General features: G+C 41.5%; 1 protein-coding gene and 2 non-coding genes across 18 annotated transcripts in view; 2 read left to right on the top strand and 1 right to left on the bottom strand.

Moving 5' to 3' along the window:
* Nucleotides 1-20378, bottom strand: part of JMJD1C (jumonji domain containing 1C) — a 380550-nt gene that overhangs the window by 130960 nt on the left and 229212 nt on the right. The window lies entirely within an intron of this gene.
* Nucleotides 971-1087, top strand: LOC118146459 (U5 spliceosomal RNA). The gene has a single exon (XR_004732322.1). It is a non-coding gene; the product is annotated as a U5 spliceosomal RNA (small nuclear RNA).
* LOC118146465 (U6 spliceosomal RNA) lies at nucleotides 15532-15638 on the top strand. Its single transcript, XR_004732327.1, has one exon. It is a non-coding gene; the product is annotated as a U6 spliceosomal RNA (small nuclear RNA).

Here is a 20378-nt window from a genome sequence, read left to right as displayed (position 1 = left end):
ACTAAGTGAAAGTAAGAAAGGCTATGCATTTTTCTCTCTACTTTTTCTTTTCCTTTTTTCTTTAACACCTCATTGTCAATATTAGATCATCCACTTTTCTCTTTATTCTTTTCATTGAGACTTAGAATTGTCACAAAATGCACAAGGTTGGAGGCCCACAATGAAAAGGACTATCTTGCTACTTGGTGAGGAATTTACCAGGAATCCCTGTGATCTGATAAAACCCTGCTGATCCCAGAAGTAAGCAATGTGAGATCATAAAGAGAGGTGGGAAAGGCCAGGAACAGTGGCTCACACCTGTAATCCCAGCACTTTGGGAGGCTGAGGCAGGCAAATGACCTGAGGTCGGCAATTCGAGACCAGCATGACCAACATGGAGAAACCCTATCTTTACTAAAAATACAAAATTAGCAGGGAGTGGTGGCGCATGCCTATAATCCCAGCTATTCGGGAGGCTGAGGCAGAATAATCACTTTCCCAGGAGGCGGAAGTTGCAGTGAGCCAGGATCACCCCACTGCACTCCAGCCTGGGCAACAAGAGCAAAACTCCGAGTCAAAAAAAAAAAAAAAACATTAGCCGGGCATGGTGGTACATGGCTGTAGTCTTTGTAGGTATACTACTCCCTACTCGGGAGGCTGAGGTACAAGAATTGCTTGAACCCAGGAGGTGGAGGTTGCAATGAGCTGAGATGGCTACACAGGTGACAGAGTGAGACTCTTTTCTAAAAAATAAATAAAAATAGAATCGGCAAGTACATATTAATCATTTAAATGAAAATAAGTTTAAAAATTGTAGTATGAATTAAAGTGGTATCAAATTGTCAATTTTTAAAATAAAACATATCAACCAACTGTAACAACTGAAAATTCAGATAGAAGACAGCAAACATAATTTAGATGTAAATATATGTATTTTATAGAGTTAGTATATAAGATGAATAAAAATAATTACATATAAAAACCACATTGTATGCTCTGGTTTCTCTTCATAATGAATAAATCTTTTACCTTTTACTAAAGATTTCCATGGAGAGGAACAATTATGAGTTTATAACTGAATTTTTTGATGTCCTGCTTAGGCAGGGCTCATTAAAAAAAAAAAGAAAAACCACATTGTGTGTAAACATATAGCAAGCATCAGTCACTGAATTATTCATTCGTTACTCATTCAATTAAGGTCTTATTTTAATCAACAATTTAATCCTGGAAACTTCTTTGGCCTTCAACTTTCTCATCTGTAAAATTATCTGCCTCTGATATAAACATTTAACTCTGATTGGCTTAAGTACTACCTGAATTTAGTGGGAAACATAGTTTAGTTTGGAAAGTATTTCAGCGATAAATATGTCAGCTATAAATATGGCACAATATACTATCATAAAAGTGAAAACCGTATAAAGTTAGGAAAAAAACTAAACAGGCATACATGAAAATCATGTATGCCTGTTTATTCATATTTTCATATTTAAGAGCCCAGTAGAATGATGTCGGCAAGTCCATTTCAGAAAATCAGAGCATTCTTTTTTCTCTTTTTTGAGACAGTCTGGCTCTGTTGCTCAGGCTGAAGTGTGGTAGCCTGATCTCAGCTCACTGCAACCTCTGCCTCCTGGGTTCAAGCGATTTTCCTGTCTCAGCCTCCTGAGCAGCTGAAATTACAGTCATGTGCCACCACACACAGCTCTTTTTTTTGAAACAGAGTTTCACTCTTGTTGCCCAGGCTGGAGTGCATTGGTGCGATCTCAGCTCACTGCAACCTCCACCTCTTGAGTTCAAGCAATTCTCATGCCCCAGCCTCCCAAGTTGCTGGGATTACAGGGGCCTGACACCACGCCCAGCTATCATCTTTTGTATTTTTAGTAGAGATGGGGTTTCTCCATGTTTGGGTCAGGCTGGTCTCAAACTCCCAACCTCAGGTGATCCACTGACCTTGGCCTCCCACCACCGCACTCAGCTAATTTTTTGTTTTTAAACAGAGACTGGCTCTCCAGGCTGGTCTGGAACCCCTAAGCTCAAGTGATCCTCCTGCCTGGGCATCTCAAATGCTAGGATTACAGGCATGAACAATAACTATAATATCAGCTAGAGAGGAGATTGAGACTGTAGGGAAAACAAAATAAATAAGGAAAAAGGAAAAGGTGAGAAAACAAGGGAAAAAGTAAAACGCTGAAAAGACGACATTAAATTGGAATGTTATAAAAATGTGAAATATTTTCATTTATGTCCTAGCGTTGCTGTAATGAAGTACTTAATACAAATGACATTCGTGGGTGGCTTAAACAACAAAATGATCGTCTCATAGTTCTAGAGGCTAGAAGTCCAAAATCAAGGTGTCAATGATAGTGGTGGTGGCCCATCTGTAATGGCCGCTGAGAGGATACCAGCTACAGTGGGGGACTGTGTGCTCCGTAGAGGCAGGGAGTGGGGTGCCAGGAACAGGTGATTCCAGTGGTAGCCCCATTCCCTACTAAGTTGGTGGGGCAGAAACTCATGCTCCCAGGTGCAGCTGCAGCTGTCCAGCTGTCCAGCTGTGGCTCCAGACCCAGGCATCCCTGTGCTCTTGGGGGCCTAAGAAGCCCTCTGCCCACAGGCTTAGATGTGCATGCTCCTACTCTCTGGCCTCTCTCCACTCCCAGCACCCATTATGTGGCATAGCAAAGTTGTGAACATGCCCTGATAGCTGAGCCCAGGTGCTGCTGCAACCAGGGTGGGTGTGCACACGCACAGAGCATCACTGACATGCCAGCCCCTGCTGCCTCAGCCCCCTCCAGACTTTGGGTGCCAAGGAGCATAGGAGGGAGGCCAACAGTATAAGGGTGGCTTGGCATGGGCCTGTGGGCATCTCTCAGCATGGAAAACCTGGACATCTTGGATGGCATGTATGAACCATGGATGGTGGCGGGACCAGACAAGTTCCTAGAAGGGAAGGGCAGGTCCCCGGTGAAACTCCACCTACAAGCCAGGGACAATCTGAAGCCTGGGGGCCAGGCTGCCAGTTCCAGGTAGTCTCCAGCCCAGAGTGATAACTTCCTTAATGCCTTTTAGCCAGTCAGATAGTGCTTTTCCAGGCCCAACCATGCTCCCTTCTGAGCCCATAAAAACCCCGGACTCAGCCAGACTTAGACACTAATCGGGACTACTTGTCTGCAGATAGGAGCTACCCACTTCGGGTCTCCTCTCTGCTGAGAGCTGTTTTATCACTCCTCTCCACCTTGTTCACCACCCTCCAGTTGTCCACATAACCTCATTCTTCCTGGATGCAGGGCAAGAATTCCAGACTCACTAAATGGCAGGAGCAAAAGGAGCTGTAACAGATTCCTGGCTGGCTTACCAAGGTGTGAGTGGTGACATGCTCTTGGACTGTGGGAGTGAAGAGTGGCAAACTTTCTGGAGACCCAGACCTCCGGATTCCCCAAGCCAGAGCTGCTGTAACACTATATTCCTCCTGCCCTCCACCAGGTAGCCACCCCATGGGATGAGAAGCAGCAGCAGGGCCAGGTCAGCCCAGGAGCTGCCAGCTGGAGTGGGACGGCAGGACTGAAAGAGCTGTAATACAAATGATCTGAAACAGCCACCCCACCCCCACCCCAAGAAGCTAACCCTCCCCCTCCACTCACTGCACTGTAGGCAACAAGCAAGAGAGAAGAGCTGTAGCCCTACTGAGAGTCCAGACTTCAGGACCCCCCAAGTCAGGGCTATGACACTGGTGCCCCCTTTGGGGCTCTGCAATTCCTGGCATCTCTGAGCTTTCAGGTGACACCACATTCCCTCCATCCAGACATGGGTGCCCGCAGTGACAGCCACTTGTGGTACATCTGATCCAACTACAGCCTCACAGTGGGGCCGGCACCTGTACTAGTGTCTGGAGCTGCCTGACCCACCACAGCAGCCAGTATGCCTGGCTGTGCACAGTGGCCAGACCTTGAGCTTGCTCATTCACACCCTGCTCACTGCTCTGCTCCTGGCTTGCCCTTGGTAGGTGTGAGATCCAGGCCAGCAGTGTGAGCCAAGTTCAGCCTGCCAGGCTAAGTGGGCAGAAAGGGCCCAGCAAGAATGAGCAAAATTCAAGCATTGGTGTCGCTGGCCACAGAGTTTCCAGCTGACGAAGTGACGCCAATAGGAGCATGTCTCCTCTGAAACCTGTACCAGAGCCATTCCTTGCCTCTCCTAGCTTCCAGTAGTCTGCTGGCAACCTTTTGTAATCCGTAGCTTGCAGGAGCATCATGCCGATCTCTACCCACTGTTGTCACATGGTTTCTACACTGTGTAGCTCTGTATCTATATTCTGTCCTATAAGAAACCCTGGGCTGGGCGCTGTGACTCACGCCTGTAATCCCAGCACTTTGGGAGGCCAAGGGTGGGTGGATCACAAGGTCAGGAGATTGAGACCATCATGGCCAACATGGTCTCTAAAAAAAAAAAAAGAAAAAAAACAAAACCTGGATTAAGGGCAACTCTGATGACCTCATCTTAATTTGATTTTATCTTCAAAACCCCTACTTCTTTTTTTTTTTTTTTTTTTTTGAGACGGAGTTTCGCTCTTGTTACCCAGGCTGGAATGCAAGGCGCATTCTCAGCTCACCCCAACCTCCGCCTCGAGTTCAAACAATTCTCCTGTCTCAGCCTCCCAAGTAGCTGGGATAACAGGCACGCGCCACCACACCCGGCTAATTTTCTTTTTGTATTAGTAGAGATGGGGTTTCACCGTATTGGCCAGGATGGTCTCGATCTCTTGAATCTCGTGATCCACCCACCTCAGCCTCCCAAAGTGCTGGGATTACAGGCGTGAGCCACTGTGCCCGGCAAAACCCTACTTCTTATTAAGGTTACATTCACAAGTACTATATACCACAAGTATCAGATTTTCAACATATCTTTTTAGGGAAAGCATTTCAACCCATAACGTATCCTTTCCAAATATCTGCATATTTAAGATGTTCTCCGTACACCAGTAAAAGACAGAATGCCACATACATTCTAATCTTTTTTAGAAAAATTTAGTCATTAATTTACATATTTAATAAACATTATTGCTAAGTCTATATTAAGTACCACACTAGAAACTATATGATATGAGCGGGGAGTGGTGGCTGATGCCTGTAATCCCAGCACTTCGGGAGGCTGAGGTGGTGGATGACCCGATATCAGGAGTTCCAGACCAGCTTAGCCAATGTGGTGAAACTCCACCTCTACTTAAAATACAAAAAATTAGCTGGGTGTGGTGGTGGGTGCCTATAATCTCAGCTATGCAGGAGGCTGAGGCAGGAGGATGGCTTAAACCCAGGAGGCGAAGGTTGCAGTGAGCCAAGGTCATGCCATTACATTCCAGCTTGGGCAACAAGAGCAAGACTCCATCTCAAAAAAAAAAAAAAAAAAAAAACCTATACGATATGAAGAGAGTTTAGAAATAAGATGATATATGAATTATTATATCCTTAAACATTACAACTGATTTTTTTTTTTTTTTTTGAGATCGAGTCTTGTTCTATTGCCCAAGCTGAAGTGTAGTGGCATGACTTGGCTCACTGCAACCTCTACCTCCTGGGTTCAAGCAATTCTCATCCCTCAGACTCTGAAGCATCTGGAATTACAGGCCTGTGCAACCACACCCAGATAATTTTTGCATTTTTTGTAGACATGGGGTTTCACCATGTTAGCAACGCTGGTCTCAAATATCTGGCCTCCAGTGATCTTCCCGCCTCAGCCTTCCAAAGTGCTCGGATTACAGGCGTGATCCACCACACCTGGTCTAGATTTTTTATTACAGTTTATCAGCAAGACCATTTTAAAATGGTTAATTGACAACAAAACAGAGCTTACCTAGGGCACAAACAATAGAGCAAAACAAATAGTGCAAATGCCCCATAAATAATGTCAACCTTGTTATTGCTGCCCATAATTTTTATATAAAAACTATTACTCTTAATTTATAATCTCTTTGGCAAAAACATAAAAATGATTTGAAGATAAACAAACTGGGTTAATTTCTATAAATTCCAAGAAAATCTAGAAGAATACCCTTATCCTTGTGTTCAAATTTCAAGACTCTGAGGCAAAATCATCTCTGCAAGAAACAGTGAAAGCCTTTCGAGGAATCCAGTCTTCATGCATTTTTGGTTTTTTAATGGATGATCAGGTCTTTGAAGTAGGCCCATAATAATGAAGATGATCATCCTATGCTTATTTCCAACAAATAAGACTGTAGGATAAATTCCTTAGAACTAGAATGCCTGCGTCGATGAGTATGTACAATTAGAATTGCTGATGATCTGTATTTTCTAGAAAAACAGTAAACAACCACACTACTTGAATACTGACTCCACTATGCAGTCATCACACTGAAGTGAATATAACGTTCAACCAAATATTTAAGGGAATACACTCAGGCGGTCTGGTAAGGAAGCTTGGTCACAGTACTAGTAAGGCCAAGGACAAGGGCACTATCTCACATAGAGCTTTGTATGTTCAGTTTAGAGCCACAAACTATCCTCTCATAGGAAGTCAGCCTGGTTATGAAAAGCACAATAAAATTAGAGATGAAATATTTGTGCCAAAGGAAAGGGAGGCTTTCCTTGTTTGTGCAGATACAAATAAAAAAGATTTACATATTTTCTAAGTTTGCTACTTTAGCTTGAAAAAAAATGTTCCATCACAAAAAGATTTTTTTTAATCTAACCATCCCTACTATATGAACAACATCTTTGCTATTTTTTTTTCGCTGAATCTTTATCTCATGTAAACAGCAGAAAATTACTTTTAGGGTTAAAGTTGAAAACTAAGAAATTCATTAAAAGGCCGGGAGTGATGGCTGACACCTGTAATCCCAGCACTTTGGAGGCCGAGGCAGGTGAATCTCATGAGGCCAAGAGTTCTAGACCAGCCTGGCCAAATTCGTGAAACCCCATCTCTACTAAAAGTACAAAAATTATCTGCGCATGGTGGCATGCACCTGTAGTCCCAGCTACTTGGGAAGCTGAGGTACAAGAATCACTTGAACCTGAGAAGTGGAGGTTGCAGGGAGCTGAGATCCCACCACTGCACTTCAGCTTGGGTGACAGAGTGAGACTCTGTCTCAAAATAAATAAATAAATAAATAAATTGATTAAGAGAGATGTTGCATCTATAGATGTTGCATATTCAATGTAAAGGCCTTGGCATATTTTCTCAGGCTTCTAAATCACATATCCCAGGAAGGGCAATAAAGGAAAATGCATGAGAAGCTTTTTTTGAGACAGTGTCTACTCTGTCACCCAGGCTGGAGTGCAATGGCAGGACCTTGGCTCACTGCAACCTCTGCCTCCTGAGCTCAAGTGATCCTCCTGCTTCAGCTTCCCAAATAGCTGGAAGTATAGGCATGCATCACCATGGCTGGCTGATTTCTGTATTTCTTTGTAGAGATGGGGTTCTGCCATATTGCCCAGGCTGGTCTTGAACTCCTGGCCTCAAGCAATCCTTCCACCTCAGCCTGCCAAAGTGCTGGGATTACAGGCATGAGCCACACCCAGCCTCTAAAAATCTCTTTCACATGAACAGGGTATAAAATTCAAAAATATGAAGAAAAATCCCAGTTACCCTTTTACTCTAAAACATACACCTAGTTTATCACACAGGCAACAAGTTTTGACAAGTTTTCTTCCACAGATATGGTATGCATATTCAAGCACACATACATGCACACTTAAGCTATAAATCACAAATAAAATAAATGGCTAATAATTCTTAGCAAACTCACACAGGAACAGAAAACCAAACACCATATGTTCTAACTCATAAATGAGAGTTGAACTATGAGAACACATGGATACAGGGAGGGCAACATCACACACTGGGGCCTGTCAGGGAGTGGCGGACAAGGGGAGGGATGACATTAGGACAAATACCTAATGCATGCAGGAAATAATACCTAGATGGTGGATTGATAGGTTCAGCAAACCACCATGACACATGTATACCTATGTAACAAACCTGCATGCTCTGCACATGTATCCCAGAAAGTAAAATTTAAAATAAAACATTTTCACAATTAAAAAAAAAAAGAGGCCGGGCGCGGTGGCTCAAGTCTGTAATCCCAGCACTTTGGGAGGCCAAGGCGGGTGGATCACGAGGTCTACAGATCGAGACCATCCTGGTCAACATGGTGAAACCCCGTCTCTACCAAAAATACAAAAAAATTAGCTGGGCATGGTGGCACGTGCCTGTAATCTCAGCTACTCAGGAGGCTGAGGCAGGAGAATTGCCTGAACCCAGGAGGCGGAGGTTGTGGTGATCCGAGATCACACCATTGCACTCCAGCCTGGGTAACAAGAGCAAAACTCCGTCTCAAAAAAAAAAAAAGAAACCAAATGGCTAAAGCAATTCTGTTTTTTCCTACACTTAAAAAAGCTTATAAGGCCAGGCACACTGGCTCATGCCTGTAATCCCAGCACTTTGGGAGACCAAGGCAGGTGAATCATGAGGTCAGGAGTTCAAGACCAGCCTGACCAACATGGAGAAATTCCGTCTCTATTAAAAATACAAAAATTAGCTGAGCACGGTGGCACGCACCTGTAATCCCAGCTATTCAGGATGCTGAGGCAGGAGAATCCCTTGAACCAGGGAGGCAAAGGTTGCATGAGCTGAGACTGTGCCACTGCACTCCAGCTTGGGTGACGGAGCAAGGCTCAGTCTAAAAAAAATAAATAATAAATAAATAAAATAAAAATAAACAAACGAAAAAGAACTTACTATAACTTGGAAACCAAACCATTCCCTGTGAGTACACATAGAGCTACTTCATTCTTTTAAATGGCTGGCTGCATTCTAGTTCACTGGATGGATGTAACATAGTTTATTAAACTTTGTATTTCCTTGAAACAGGTTATTGCACTGTTGCTCAGGCTGGAGTGCAGTGGTGGCATCATGGCTCACTGCAGCCTCGGACTCCTGGGTTCAAGCAATTCCTCCCACCTAAGCCCCCCAAGTAGCTGGGACTACTGGCATGAGCTACTGCACTCAGTTTATTTAACAGATACTTAGGTTGTTTCCCATCTTCTAATACATACAAGAAGAAGCCCTGTACTCAAGTCATTTCCCACGAAAAACATAAAAGCATGTAGACTAGACAGTAAGTTACTACAAGAAAAATGTGCCTGAGTACTGAATATATATAATTAGAAATGCATTATACAACCTTCCTATCATCTGTATATACTCACAACAGCAATGAATGAGAGTGATAGTCTTTCCACACTCTTTTCAAAAACATGTGTTCAAAACATCTGATCTTTGCTAATCTGATATTTGAAAAATAGAAAAAAAGTACCCCATTATAGCTTTATCACACATGAGAGCCATTTATAAAAGGCAAGTTGTATGTTTATCTTAATAGACAGCTAAGATTAAAGAAAAAGTGAAAGAAACCTTTAAAACATCTTAGAACTACATTTTTACTTCAACTATAAATCATACATGAATATCAAAATCTTAAGTCAATATTCAAAATGTTTACCAAGTTGTGACTGTTGCAGTCTGACCACTAGTCCTAATCTCAGACAGTAATTAGTGAAAGCTCTAGCAAGAGCTGGACTTAGTAATGAGACCAATGCAAGGTCAGGTCTTTTTTGGAATTAGCCAAAATTCTGGCCTCTTAAAAAGTAGATTCGGCTGGGCGCGGTGGCTCAAGCCTGTAATCCCAGCACTTTGGGAGGCCGAGGCGGGTGGATCACGAGGTCAAGACATCGAGACCATCCTGGTCAACATGGTGAAACCCCTCTACTAAAAAAAATACAAAAAATTAGCTGGGCATGGTGGTGCGCGCCTGTAATCCCAGCAACACGGGAGGCTGAGGCAGGAGTATTGCCTGAACCCAGGAGGCGGAGGTTGCGGTGAGGCGAGATCGCGCCATTGCACTCCAGACTGGGTACAAGAGCGAAACTCGGTCTCAAAAAAAAAAAAAAAAAAGGTAAATTCAAGTCATAATCAAATAATAATTACCCTTTAGAAACAAACCAAGAGCAATAAATATCCACATCTTCCTAGAGTTTACATACACATATAGAAACTACTTTTTCTGAGACAGAGTCTTACTCTGTGGCCTATCATAGCTCATTGTAACCTCGAACTCTTGGGCTCAAGCAATCTTCCCACTACAGCCTCTTGAGTAGCTGGGACTACAGGCATGCACCACTACACTCAGCTAGAAACTTTCTTGAAACTCAAAGAAAGTAATAGTTAAAAAAAAAATGTGTTGTAATAGTCACTAGCATGTTTTAATACATTTTATTCAATCTCTCATTGACTAGTTCTTGAACTAATGATTTAAAAATCTTTAGCTCTAAGATCCTTCAACAATTAATCTGACTTTAAAATGCTTGTATGTATTGTAAGTAATTCAGGGAAGAGAGGTATTATTCTAACTTACTGAAAAAGCCTTTGCTTGTGGGTTTTTTTTTTTTCTTTTGAGACGACATCTTATTCTGTCATTCAGGCTGGAGTACAGTGGTGCGAACTTGGCTCACTGTAGCCTTTGCCTCCCAGGTTCCAGTGTTTCTCCTGCCTCGGCCTCCTGGATAGCTGGAATTACAGGCACACGCCACCATGCCCAGCTAAGTCTTGTATTTTCAGTAGAGACAGGGTTTCACCATGTTGGCCAGGCTGGTCTCAAACTCCTGACCTCAGGTGATCTACCCGCCTCAGCCTCCCAAAGTGCTAGGATTACAGGCGTGAGCCACCACATCCTGCCTGCTTGTGCTTTTAATCAATACCAATGCTAAATGACAATCTCATGTATAATGTGCATATTTGATTCACATCATGTTATTTCTCATACTGCTATGCCGCTCTGTAAGCACACAGACATTTCATGCATCTCAGATCAATAATATACAAACTATTTGGATATACATTTTTAAAAATATTTCTTCTTTCTGTCTTGTCACAGTAATAAAGTAGCTCATTACCCCAGAAAGCTATCAATAAAAGCTTATTATCTTTGCCAAGCAAAAAATTACCAAGATTCATGTTTATCATTAATATTTCCAGATACTCTAAATTCTAAGAGTTTTTCTGATAACAATATAATAGTTTCAGAGGGAACAGTAAGAAGATCCCTGAGAAGCCAGTGTCTGTCACATACTTTATGCCAGACACAAATACTCTTACGGCACTTATCTTACTCTACCTTGAATTACAGAAATTAATGGACAAAGTCTGAGCAAGAACTCTGCCTTACTCATCTTTGTATTCGTGGCAGTATCTTCCTATCAGAGTATTCTTCTTATAGTTAGTACTATATATAAAATCTTAATTTTTATGACCCCAAAATGGGACAAAAGACACAAATTTCGAACTTTTGAAAATCATTAAACAAGAATATTAAATAGTTGGTTACTGCCTTTGCCATTATCAGAAATGCAATCAAGATAACTCATTAGATATCAGAAGGCGTTGGTAACAGAAGTTTGGGCATAAGGCTGTCTCTACTTTTCAGACACAGGCATGCCCAGATTGGTGGCTACATCTGAGAGAACGAGGACTTAAGATTCACAGCCAGGAATTTTAAAAAACAAAGCAAAATAAAAAAACACCAAAAAACCCCAGCTGCCTATTAAAATTCAAAATGGAAAAGGACTCGAGAAGAAATAAAAGTCACATTTAAACATTCTTTTTTTTTTTTTTTTTTTTTTTTTAAGATGGGGTTTTACCATGCTGGTCAGGCTGGTCTTGAACTCCCAACCTCAGGTGATCTGCCCGCCTTGGCCTCCAAAGTGCTTGGATTACAGGCATGAACCACCACGCCGGACTAAACAATCATATTAATAAACTCTTGTTTTTTGGGTTGTCAGGAACAATTCAAAATATGAGATTACTTTGCCTAAAATGCAAATCAACTTTTAATGTTGGTAGAATTTGCCACAGCAAGAATAATAATTATGACAACAGTCTGTACAGTAAAAACACTGAGAACTGGGTTGAGCTGAAAAAACTCAAAGCCACAGAAAAGATCAGATGGCAACTGCTTTTACTCTCTTTTAATCTGTATGAAAGTCTAGGATTTGAAAGTATAGTCCATTGTGAAACTTAAATATATATATATATATGTATGTGTGTGTGTTTACACACACAGCAAACTGGTATATAGTAAAAAAGGAAAGTGCTTCTATTCCTTTTTTTTTTTTTGAGACGGAGTCTTGCTCTGTGGCCCAGGCTGAGGTGCAGTAGTACAATCTCGCCTCACCACAAACTCTGCCTCCCAGGTTCAAACAATTCTCCTGCCTCAGCCTCCTGAGTAGCTGGGATTACAGGCATGCACTAGCACGCCTGGCTAATTTCTGTATTTTTAGTAGAGACAGGTTTCACCAGGTTGGCCAGGCTGGTCTAGAACTCCTGACTTTGTGACCCTCCCACCTCAGTCTCCCACAGTGCTAGGATTATAGGGGCAAGCCACCACGCTTGGCCTTCCATTCCATTTTTAAATAAATGTCTTTTAATTAAGATATCTTTTGTAGTGACCAAGCTGTTAACCCAAATAGGCTTAATTTTTTTTTTTTTTTTTTTTTTTTGAGACAAAGTCTCCCGCCGTTTCCCACGATGGAGTGCAGTGGCACCATCTCAGCTCACTGCAACCTGTGCCTCCCAGGTTCAAGCAATTCTCCTGCCTCTCAGCCTCCTGAGTAGCTGGGATTACAGGTGAATACCACTATGCCTGACTAACATTTGTATTTTTAGGGCTTCACCATGTTGGTCAGGCTGGTCTCGAATTTGTGACCTCGTAATCTGCCCACCACTGAGATTACAGGCATGAGTCACCACACCCAGCCAAAATGTTTTTATGTATAATAAATCAGCCAGGTGTGGTGGCTCATACCTGTAATCCCAGCACTTTGGGAAGCCGCAGTGGGTGGATCACCTGAGGTCAGGAGTTTGAGATCAGCCTGGCCAACATGGCAAAACCCCATCTCTACTAAAAATACAAAATTAACCAGACATGGTGGAAGATGCTTATAATTCCAGCTATTCGGGAGGCTCAGGCAGGAGAATTGCTTGAACCTGGGAGGTGGAGGTTGCAGTAAACTAAGATGGCACCACTGCACTCCAGTGTGGGTGACAGAGCAAGACTCCGTCTCAAAATAAAATAAAATAAATCCAACCACAGCCAAAGTTAAGATTCAAATCATGACAAGAAATCTCTATCCAAATTCACAAATGAAAGGGTATAGTGGCCCATGCCTGTAATCCCACCACTTTGAGAGGCCAGAAGGTATAGACTGCTTGAGCCCAGAAGCTCAACACGAGCCTAAGCAATATAGCAAAACACAAAAATTAGCCAGGTGTGGTCATGTGCACCTGTAGCCTCAGCTTGGGAGGCTGAGGTAGAAGAATCATCTAAGCCTGGGAAGGTCAAGGCTGCAGTGAGCTGTGATCATACCACTGTACTTCAGCCTGGGTGACCTTAAAAAATCAAAAAGCAAAAAACCAACACACATGTGACAGTTTTTCTACTTCAATTATCAAATTAACAAGAAAATAGCTATTAGCTGCTTGACACATCCAATTAAAGAATGACTACAAGGCCAGGTGCAGTGGCTCACAACTAATCCCAGCAGTTGGGGAGGCTGATGCAGGACAATCACTTGAAGCCAGGTATTCAAGAACAGCCTCGACAACGGTGCAAGACCCCATCTCTACCAAAAAAGTATTTAAAAATATTAGCCAGGCATGGTGGTATGGGGCTGTAGTCCCAGCTACTTGAGAGGCTGAAGTGGGAGGACATCTTGAGCCCAGGAGTTAAAAGTTGCAGTAAGCAGTCAGGAGTGGTGGCGGCTCATGCCTGTAATCCCAGCACTTTGGGAGGCCAAGGCGGTCCGATCACCAGGTCAGGAGATCAAGACCATTCTGACCAACATGGTGAAACTCTGTCTCTATTAAAAATACAAAAAAAATTAGCTGGGCATGGTGGTGTGCACCTGTAGTCCCTGCTACTAGGGAGGGTGAGGTAGGAGAACTGCTTGAGCCCAGCAGGCAGAGGTTGCAGTGAGCCAAGATCACACCACTGCATAGCAGCCTGGGAACAGAGCGAGACTCTACCTCCAAAAAAAAAAAAAAGTTGCAATGAGCTCTAATTGGACCACTGCACTGCAGCCTGGATGACACAGTAAGACTCTCTGACTCTCTCTGGAGGCAGGGTCTTGAGTCTCAACGTCCTAGGCTCCAGAGATCCTCCTACATCAATCCCCAAGTAGCTGGGACTACAGGCAAGCACCACCATGCCAGCTAATTTGTGAGTGTGTATGTATGTATACACGAGACAGAGTCTTACTCTGTTGCCCAGGCTGGAGTGCAGTGGCACAATCTCGCTCACTGCAGCCTTTAACTCCGGGCTTAAGTGATCCTCCCTCAGCCTTCTGAGTAGCTGGGACTATAGATGTGCACCAACTAATTTTTGTATCTTTTGTAGAGTTGGAGTTTCACATTGTTGCCCAGGCTGAACTCAAAGTCCTGGGCACAAGCAATCTGCTCACTTTGGCCTCCTAAAATACTGGGATTAGAGGTGTGAGCTACTGTGCTGGCAGAGACTGCATCTCTTAAAAAAAGAAAAGAAAAACACTTCATTATGAGTTTATCATGTTTCCTTCCTCCCTCCCTTCTTTCTTTCTTTTTTGAGACTGAGTCTTACTCTGTCACATAAGCTGGAGTGCAGTGGTGTGATCTCGGCTCACTGCAACCTCTGCCTCCCAGGCTCAAGCAGTTCTGCCTCAGCCTCCAGAGTAGCTGGAATTATAGGCATGTGCTCCTAAGCCAGGTTAAATTTTGTATTTGTAGTAGAGATGGAGTTTCACCATGTTGGCCAGACTGGTCTCGAACTATTGGCCTCAAATGATCTACCCACCTTGGCCTCCCAAAGTACTGGGATTACAGGTATGAACCACCATGCCCAGCCAACAAAGTCTTCAAATGACTTTTAGATTAATTTTTGGATCCTATGGTCTCATCAATATAGATCCTCAAACTCCAGAAACTCACAATTCTGAAGGCTAGAACTCTAAGATTAAGGTGGTTATCAGATGAAACTAGATTTATGAAAGAAAAAATATACAACTGTGAAATCACTTAAAAAATTTAAAGAAATATATATACCTGGGCTTATCCCACATTTTGCTTGAGAGTCTAAATATTTTGAAAATAAAAATATACAAATACAATGACCTTATTTTTAAGAGTTCCCACTATTAAGTCTGTAGGAAAAGCATAAAAATGTTAAATATCAATAACCTATTAATAACACCAGATGTATTACTAAGATAATAGACATTTTCAAAATTTTCCAAATATTCAAGTAAATACAATGATAAACTTTACAGGTAGTTTTACTGCCATATAAAACAAAAGTATCTATAACACATTAGGATCAATATTAAGTCTGATCAATCATATTCCTCTTCATGTTACTAAGGTTAGACATCCTGAAGTTAACTTCGTTTACTTTACTGAAAGATTTTTCTCAAAGAGATATTGCTATGCTTGTAATGTGAACTGTACTGTAACATACATAATTTAGTGCTCGCTTCAGCAGCACATATACTAAAATTGGAACGATACAGAGAAGATTAGCATGGCCCCTGCGCAAGGATGACACGCAAATTCGTGAAGCGTTCCATATTTTTAGAAAACTTCAGGCCAATATCCATGATGACATAGATGCAAAAATCTTCAATAAGATATTGGCGAGCCGACTGCAACAGCAAATCAAAAAACTTATTCATCATGATCAAGTAGGATTCAACCCGGGGATGCAAGGCTGGTTCAACATACGCAAGACTATAAACGTAATTCACCACATAAACAGAACCAAAAACAAAAACCACATGATTATCTCAATTGACGCAGAGAAGGCATTTGACAAAATTCAACAGCCCTTTATGCTAAAAACCCTCAATAAACTCGGTATCGATGGAACGTATCTCAAAGTAATAAAAGCTATTTATGACAAACCAACAGTCAATATCATACTTAATGGGCAAAAACTGGAAGCATTCCCTTTGAAATCCGGCACTAGACAAGGATGCCCTCTCTCACCACTCCTATTCAATATAGTACTGGAAGTTCTAGCCAGAGCAATCAGGCAAGAAAAAGAAATAAAGGGTATTCAAATAGGAAAGGTGGAAGCCAAAGTGTCTCTATTTGCAGACGACATGATAGTATACCCAGAAGACCCCATCGCCTCAGCCCAAAAACTCCTGAAACTGATAAGCAACTTCAGCAAAGTCTCAGGATATAAAATCAATGTGCAAAAATCACAAGCATTCCTATACACCAATAACAGACTTAAAGAAAGCCAAATCAAGAACGAACTGCCATTCACAATTGCTACAAAAAGAATAAAATACCTTGGAATACAACTCACAAGGAACGTAAGGGACCTCTTCAAGGAGAACTACAAACCACTGCTCAACGAAATCAGAAAGGACACAAACAGATGGAGAAACATTCCATGTTCATGGTTAGGAAGAATTAATATCCTGAAAATGGCTATACTGCCCAAAGTAATTTACAGAATCAACGCTATCCCCATCAAGCTACCATTGACTTTCTTCACAGAACTGGAAAACACCACCATGAACTTCATATGGAACCAAAAGAGAGCCCGCATAGCCAAGTCAATTCTAAGCAAAAAGAACACAGCGGGGGGCATCACACTACCGGATTTCAAACTATACTACAAGGCTACAGTAATCAAAACAGCATGGTACTGGTACCAAAACAGAGATATAGACCAATGGAACAAAACAGAGGCACCGGAGGCAACACAACATATCTATAACTATATAATCTTTGATAAACCTGACAAAAACAAGCAATGGGGAAAGGATTCCCTGTTTAACAAATGGTGTTGGGAAAACTGGCTAGCCATGTGCAGAAAGCAGAAACTGGACCCCTTCCTGACACCTTACACTAAAATTAACTCCAGATGGATTAAAGACTTAAACATAAGACCTGGCACCATAAAAACCCTAGAAGGAAATCTAGGCAAAACTATCCAGGACATAGGAGTAGGCAAGGACTTCATGACCAAAACACCAAAAGCATTGGCAACAAAAGCCAAAATAGACAAATGGGACCTAATCAAACTCCACAGCTTCTGCACGGCAAAAGAAACAGTCACTGGAGTGAATCGGCAACCAACAGAATGGGAAAAAATTTTTGCAGTTTACCCATCTGACAAAGGGCTGATATCCAGAATTTACAAAGAACTCAAACAGATTTACAGGAAAAAAACAAACAAGCCCATTCAAAAGTGGGCAAAGGATATGAACAGACACTTTACGAAAGAAGACATATATGAGGCCAACAATCATATGAAAAAATGCTCATCATCACTGGTCGTCAGAGAGATGCAAATCAAAACCACACTGAGATACCATCTCATGCCAGTTAGAATGGCGATCATTAAAAAATCTGGAGACAACAGATGCTGGAGAGGATGTGGAGAAAAAGGAACACTTTTACACTGTTGGTGGGAGTGTAAATTAGTTCAACCATTGTGGAAGATGGTGTGGCGATTCCTCAAGGCCTTAGAAATAGAAATTCCATTTGACCCAGCAATCCCATTACTGGGTATATATCCAAAAGACTATAAATCGTTCTACTATAAGGACACATGTACACGAATGTTCATTGCAGCACTGTTTACAATAGCAAAGACCTGGAATCAACCCAAATGCCCATTGATGATAGACTGGATTGGAAAAATGTGGCACATATACACCATGGAATATTATGCAGCAATCAGAAATGATGAGTTTGTGTCGTTTGTAGGGACATGGATGAATATGGAGAACGTCATCCTCAGCAAACTGACACAAGAACAGAAAATGAAACACCGCATATTCTCACTCATAGGCGGGTGATGAAAAATGAGAACACATGGACACAGAAAGGGGAGTACTAAACACTGGGGTCTATTGGGGGGAAAAGGGGAGGGCCAGTGGGAGGGGGAGCTGGGGAGGGACAGCCTGGGGAGAAAGGCCAAATGTGGGTGAAGGGGAGAAGGAAAGCAAAGCACACTGCCATGTGTGTACCTATGCAACTGCCTTGCATGCTCTGCTCATGTACCCCCAAACCTAAAATCCAATAAAAAATTTAAAAAAAAACCCCATAATTTAATTAAAAATCATTTTCCTGATATTTCTTCTTAAGCATCTATCTGAAAAGAGGGTATTTAAATGCAAAATTTCTTAATTTAGATACTTTTACAGTGGTTGGTGTTGCAACAAATAATTCTGCAGACTGATCCAAAATTTCCTAATAGATCTCGTAAAGAAAAAAAAAAACTTTGCTCCTATTCTAAAAAGAAAGCAAGAATGCTGAGATTTACGAAAATAGATAATAGAATCACTGAATCATTTATTTTAAAAACATATATGGAACAACTAGATATTATGCATTTCAGGATATTTCAATGCTTCATCATAAATATCACACATATTAAAAATAAGTAGGACAATTTAAAAGTAGGTTTAGGTTTCCGGGTTAAGATGGCGAATCACCTATGTCTATCCAATTTCAGTCCCTCCTGAAACCCTACTAAAAACTACATCAGGAGAAATCGTTAAGAAAGAAAAATACCTCACAAGGATAGAGGCAAATTGGGTAGAAACAGAAAAAACAATGGCAATTTGATAAGAAAGCTGAATTCCAGCCTGACAGAGAAGCTGAGAACCAACCCACTGTATACCACAGAATCTTACAAAGACATAATAAATGGCAGCACCAGTTAAGATGGGAACTGGAGGCTGAGGAAGCAGAGGACTAAAAAGCAAGGAGAATTTCAGTGACAGCCATTTAAGAAAAAAATTAGATTCTTCAATCCCTTCCATAACTATGTGTACCACAGAGATTCACTGTTTTAGAAGTTTATTCTCTGCAGAATTTAAAACAAAAGGTCTCAATACAGAGAAAACCCAAACTCATTCCTGTTCTTCTTCGTCATATCCAAACCAAAATTGGGAAATTAAGCTAGATGTGGTGGTTCACAGTTGTAATCCTAGCACTTTGGGAACCCGAGGCAGGTGGATCACTTGAGGTCAGGAGTTTGAGACCAACCTGGCCAACATGGTGTAAGTCTGTCTCTACTAAAAATACAAAAAAATCAGCTGGATGTGGTGGCAGATGCCTGTAATACCAGCTACTCAGGAGGCTGAGGCAGAATCGCTTTAACCCAATAGGCAGAGGTTACAGTGAGCCATTGTACTCCAGCCAGGGTGACAGAACAAGACTCTGTCTTAAAAGAAAAAAAAGGAAATTAAATGACTGTATGCATACTAATATCTAAAGAACGTCAGCTATCTTTCCCCACTCTGTACCCAGAATTCTTGCAGACAGATCCTTACCATCTATGTAGGAGACCGATTCTTTCCTGGGGAAAGTAACCAGTCTGAGACATGATATCTTAAAAGTCTAGTATACTGAAGTTTGACCCACAAAATAAGCTTCCCAGATCACCATCTACTAAAGTTCAAAATAGACAAACCCTATACATCCGAGCCAGTGATTATTTGGTATCTGCGGAAAGCCTCCAAATTTAAAGTGTCCATGAACACAAAGAAAGACAAAAGAGTAAGAGGAACATGTAGGAAATAGAGACTTGCATAGACTCTAAGACATTAACAAAACCAAGATTTATATTATCAGAAAAGCTTTTTCATCTAATAAACAAAAATAAGCTGCTATAGAGAAAAAAGCTGGGAGTTTAAAAGGAAATTTAAGGAAATCTCCCAGAAAGAAGAACGAAGAGAGAAACAGAAAAGGGGGAGAAAATTAGAAATAAAAACAAAAAAACAAAAAACTGAACAGAGAACACCCATTTAAAGAGAGAATAGAAAAAAAAAGAGGGAAAATTGTCATCAAAAAGAAACAGAAATAACTAAATAAAATTTTCCAGGACTGAAGAAGTTGCCAGATTAAAAGGGCCTAAGACAACAGATAAAAATAGACATACATAAAGCATTATCACAGTAACATTTCAGAATCTTGGGGAAAAAGAGAAGATTCTACATGCTTTCTAGAAAGAAAAAGTGATAAAGGATCATAAAACAGAATGGCGTCAGGCTTCTCAAAAGCAGGCTTGTAAGCTTTTACAATGGTCCATCATCAAAATAGTAACTTCCAAACTAAACTAAAATTCCACAGCCAAGCAAACTATTCAAGACAGACCAAAAAAAAAAAAAAACAACCCCAAAAAACTCAAGTACTATGGATCAAAAAGCTACTCAGGATGTGCTCCACCAAAATGGCTGAGTAAACTAAGAGGAGATGTAAATATCAACACAGTATAAAGAATAAAGCAGCTGGGTACAGTGGCTCACACCTGTAATCCCAGCAGTTTGGGAGGCCGAGGGGGGTGG

Source organism: Callithrix jacchus, chromosome 12 (assembly GCF_049354715.1).
Source record: "Callithrix jacchus isolate 240 chromosome 12, calJac240_pri, whole genome shotgun sequence".
NCBI lineage: Eukaryota > Metazoa > Chordata > Mammalia > Primates > Cebidae > Callithrix > Callithrix jacchus.
Note: the sequence above shows the minus strand (reverse complement) of the source record. Positions and strands in the feature narration are given on the sequence as shown.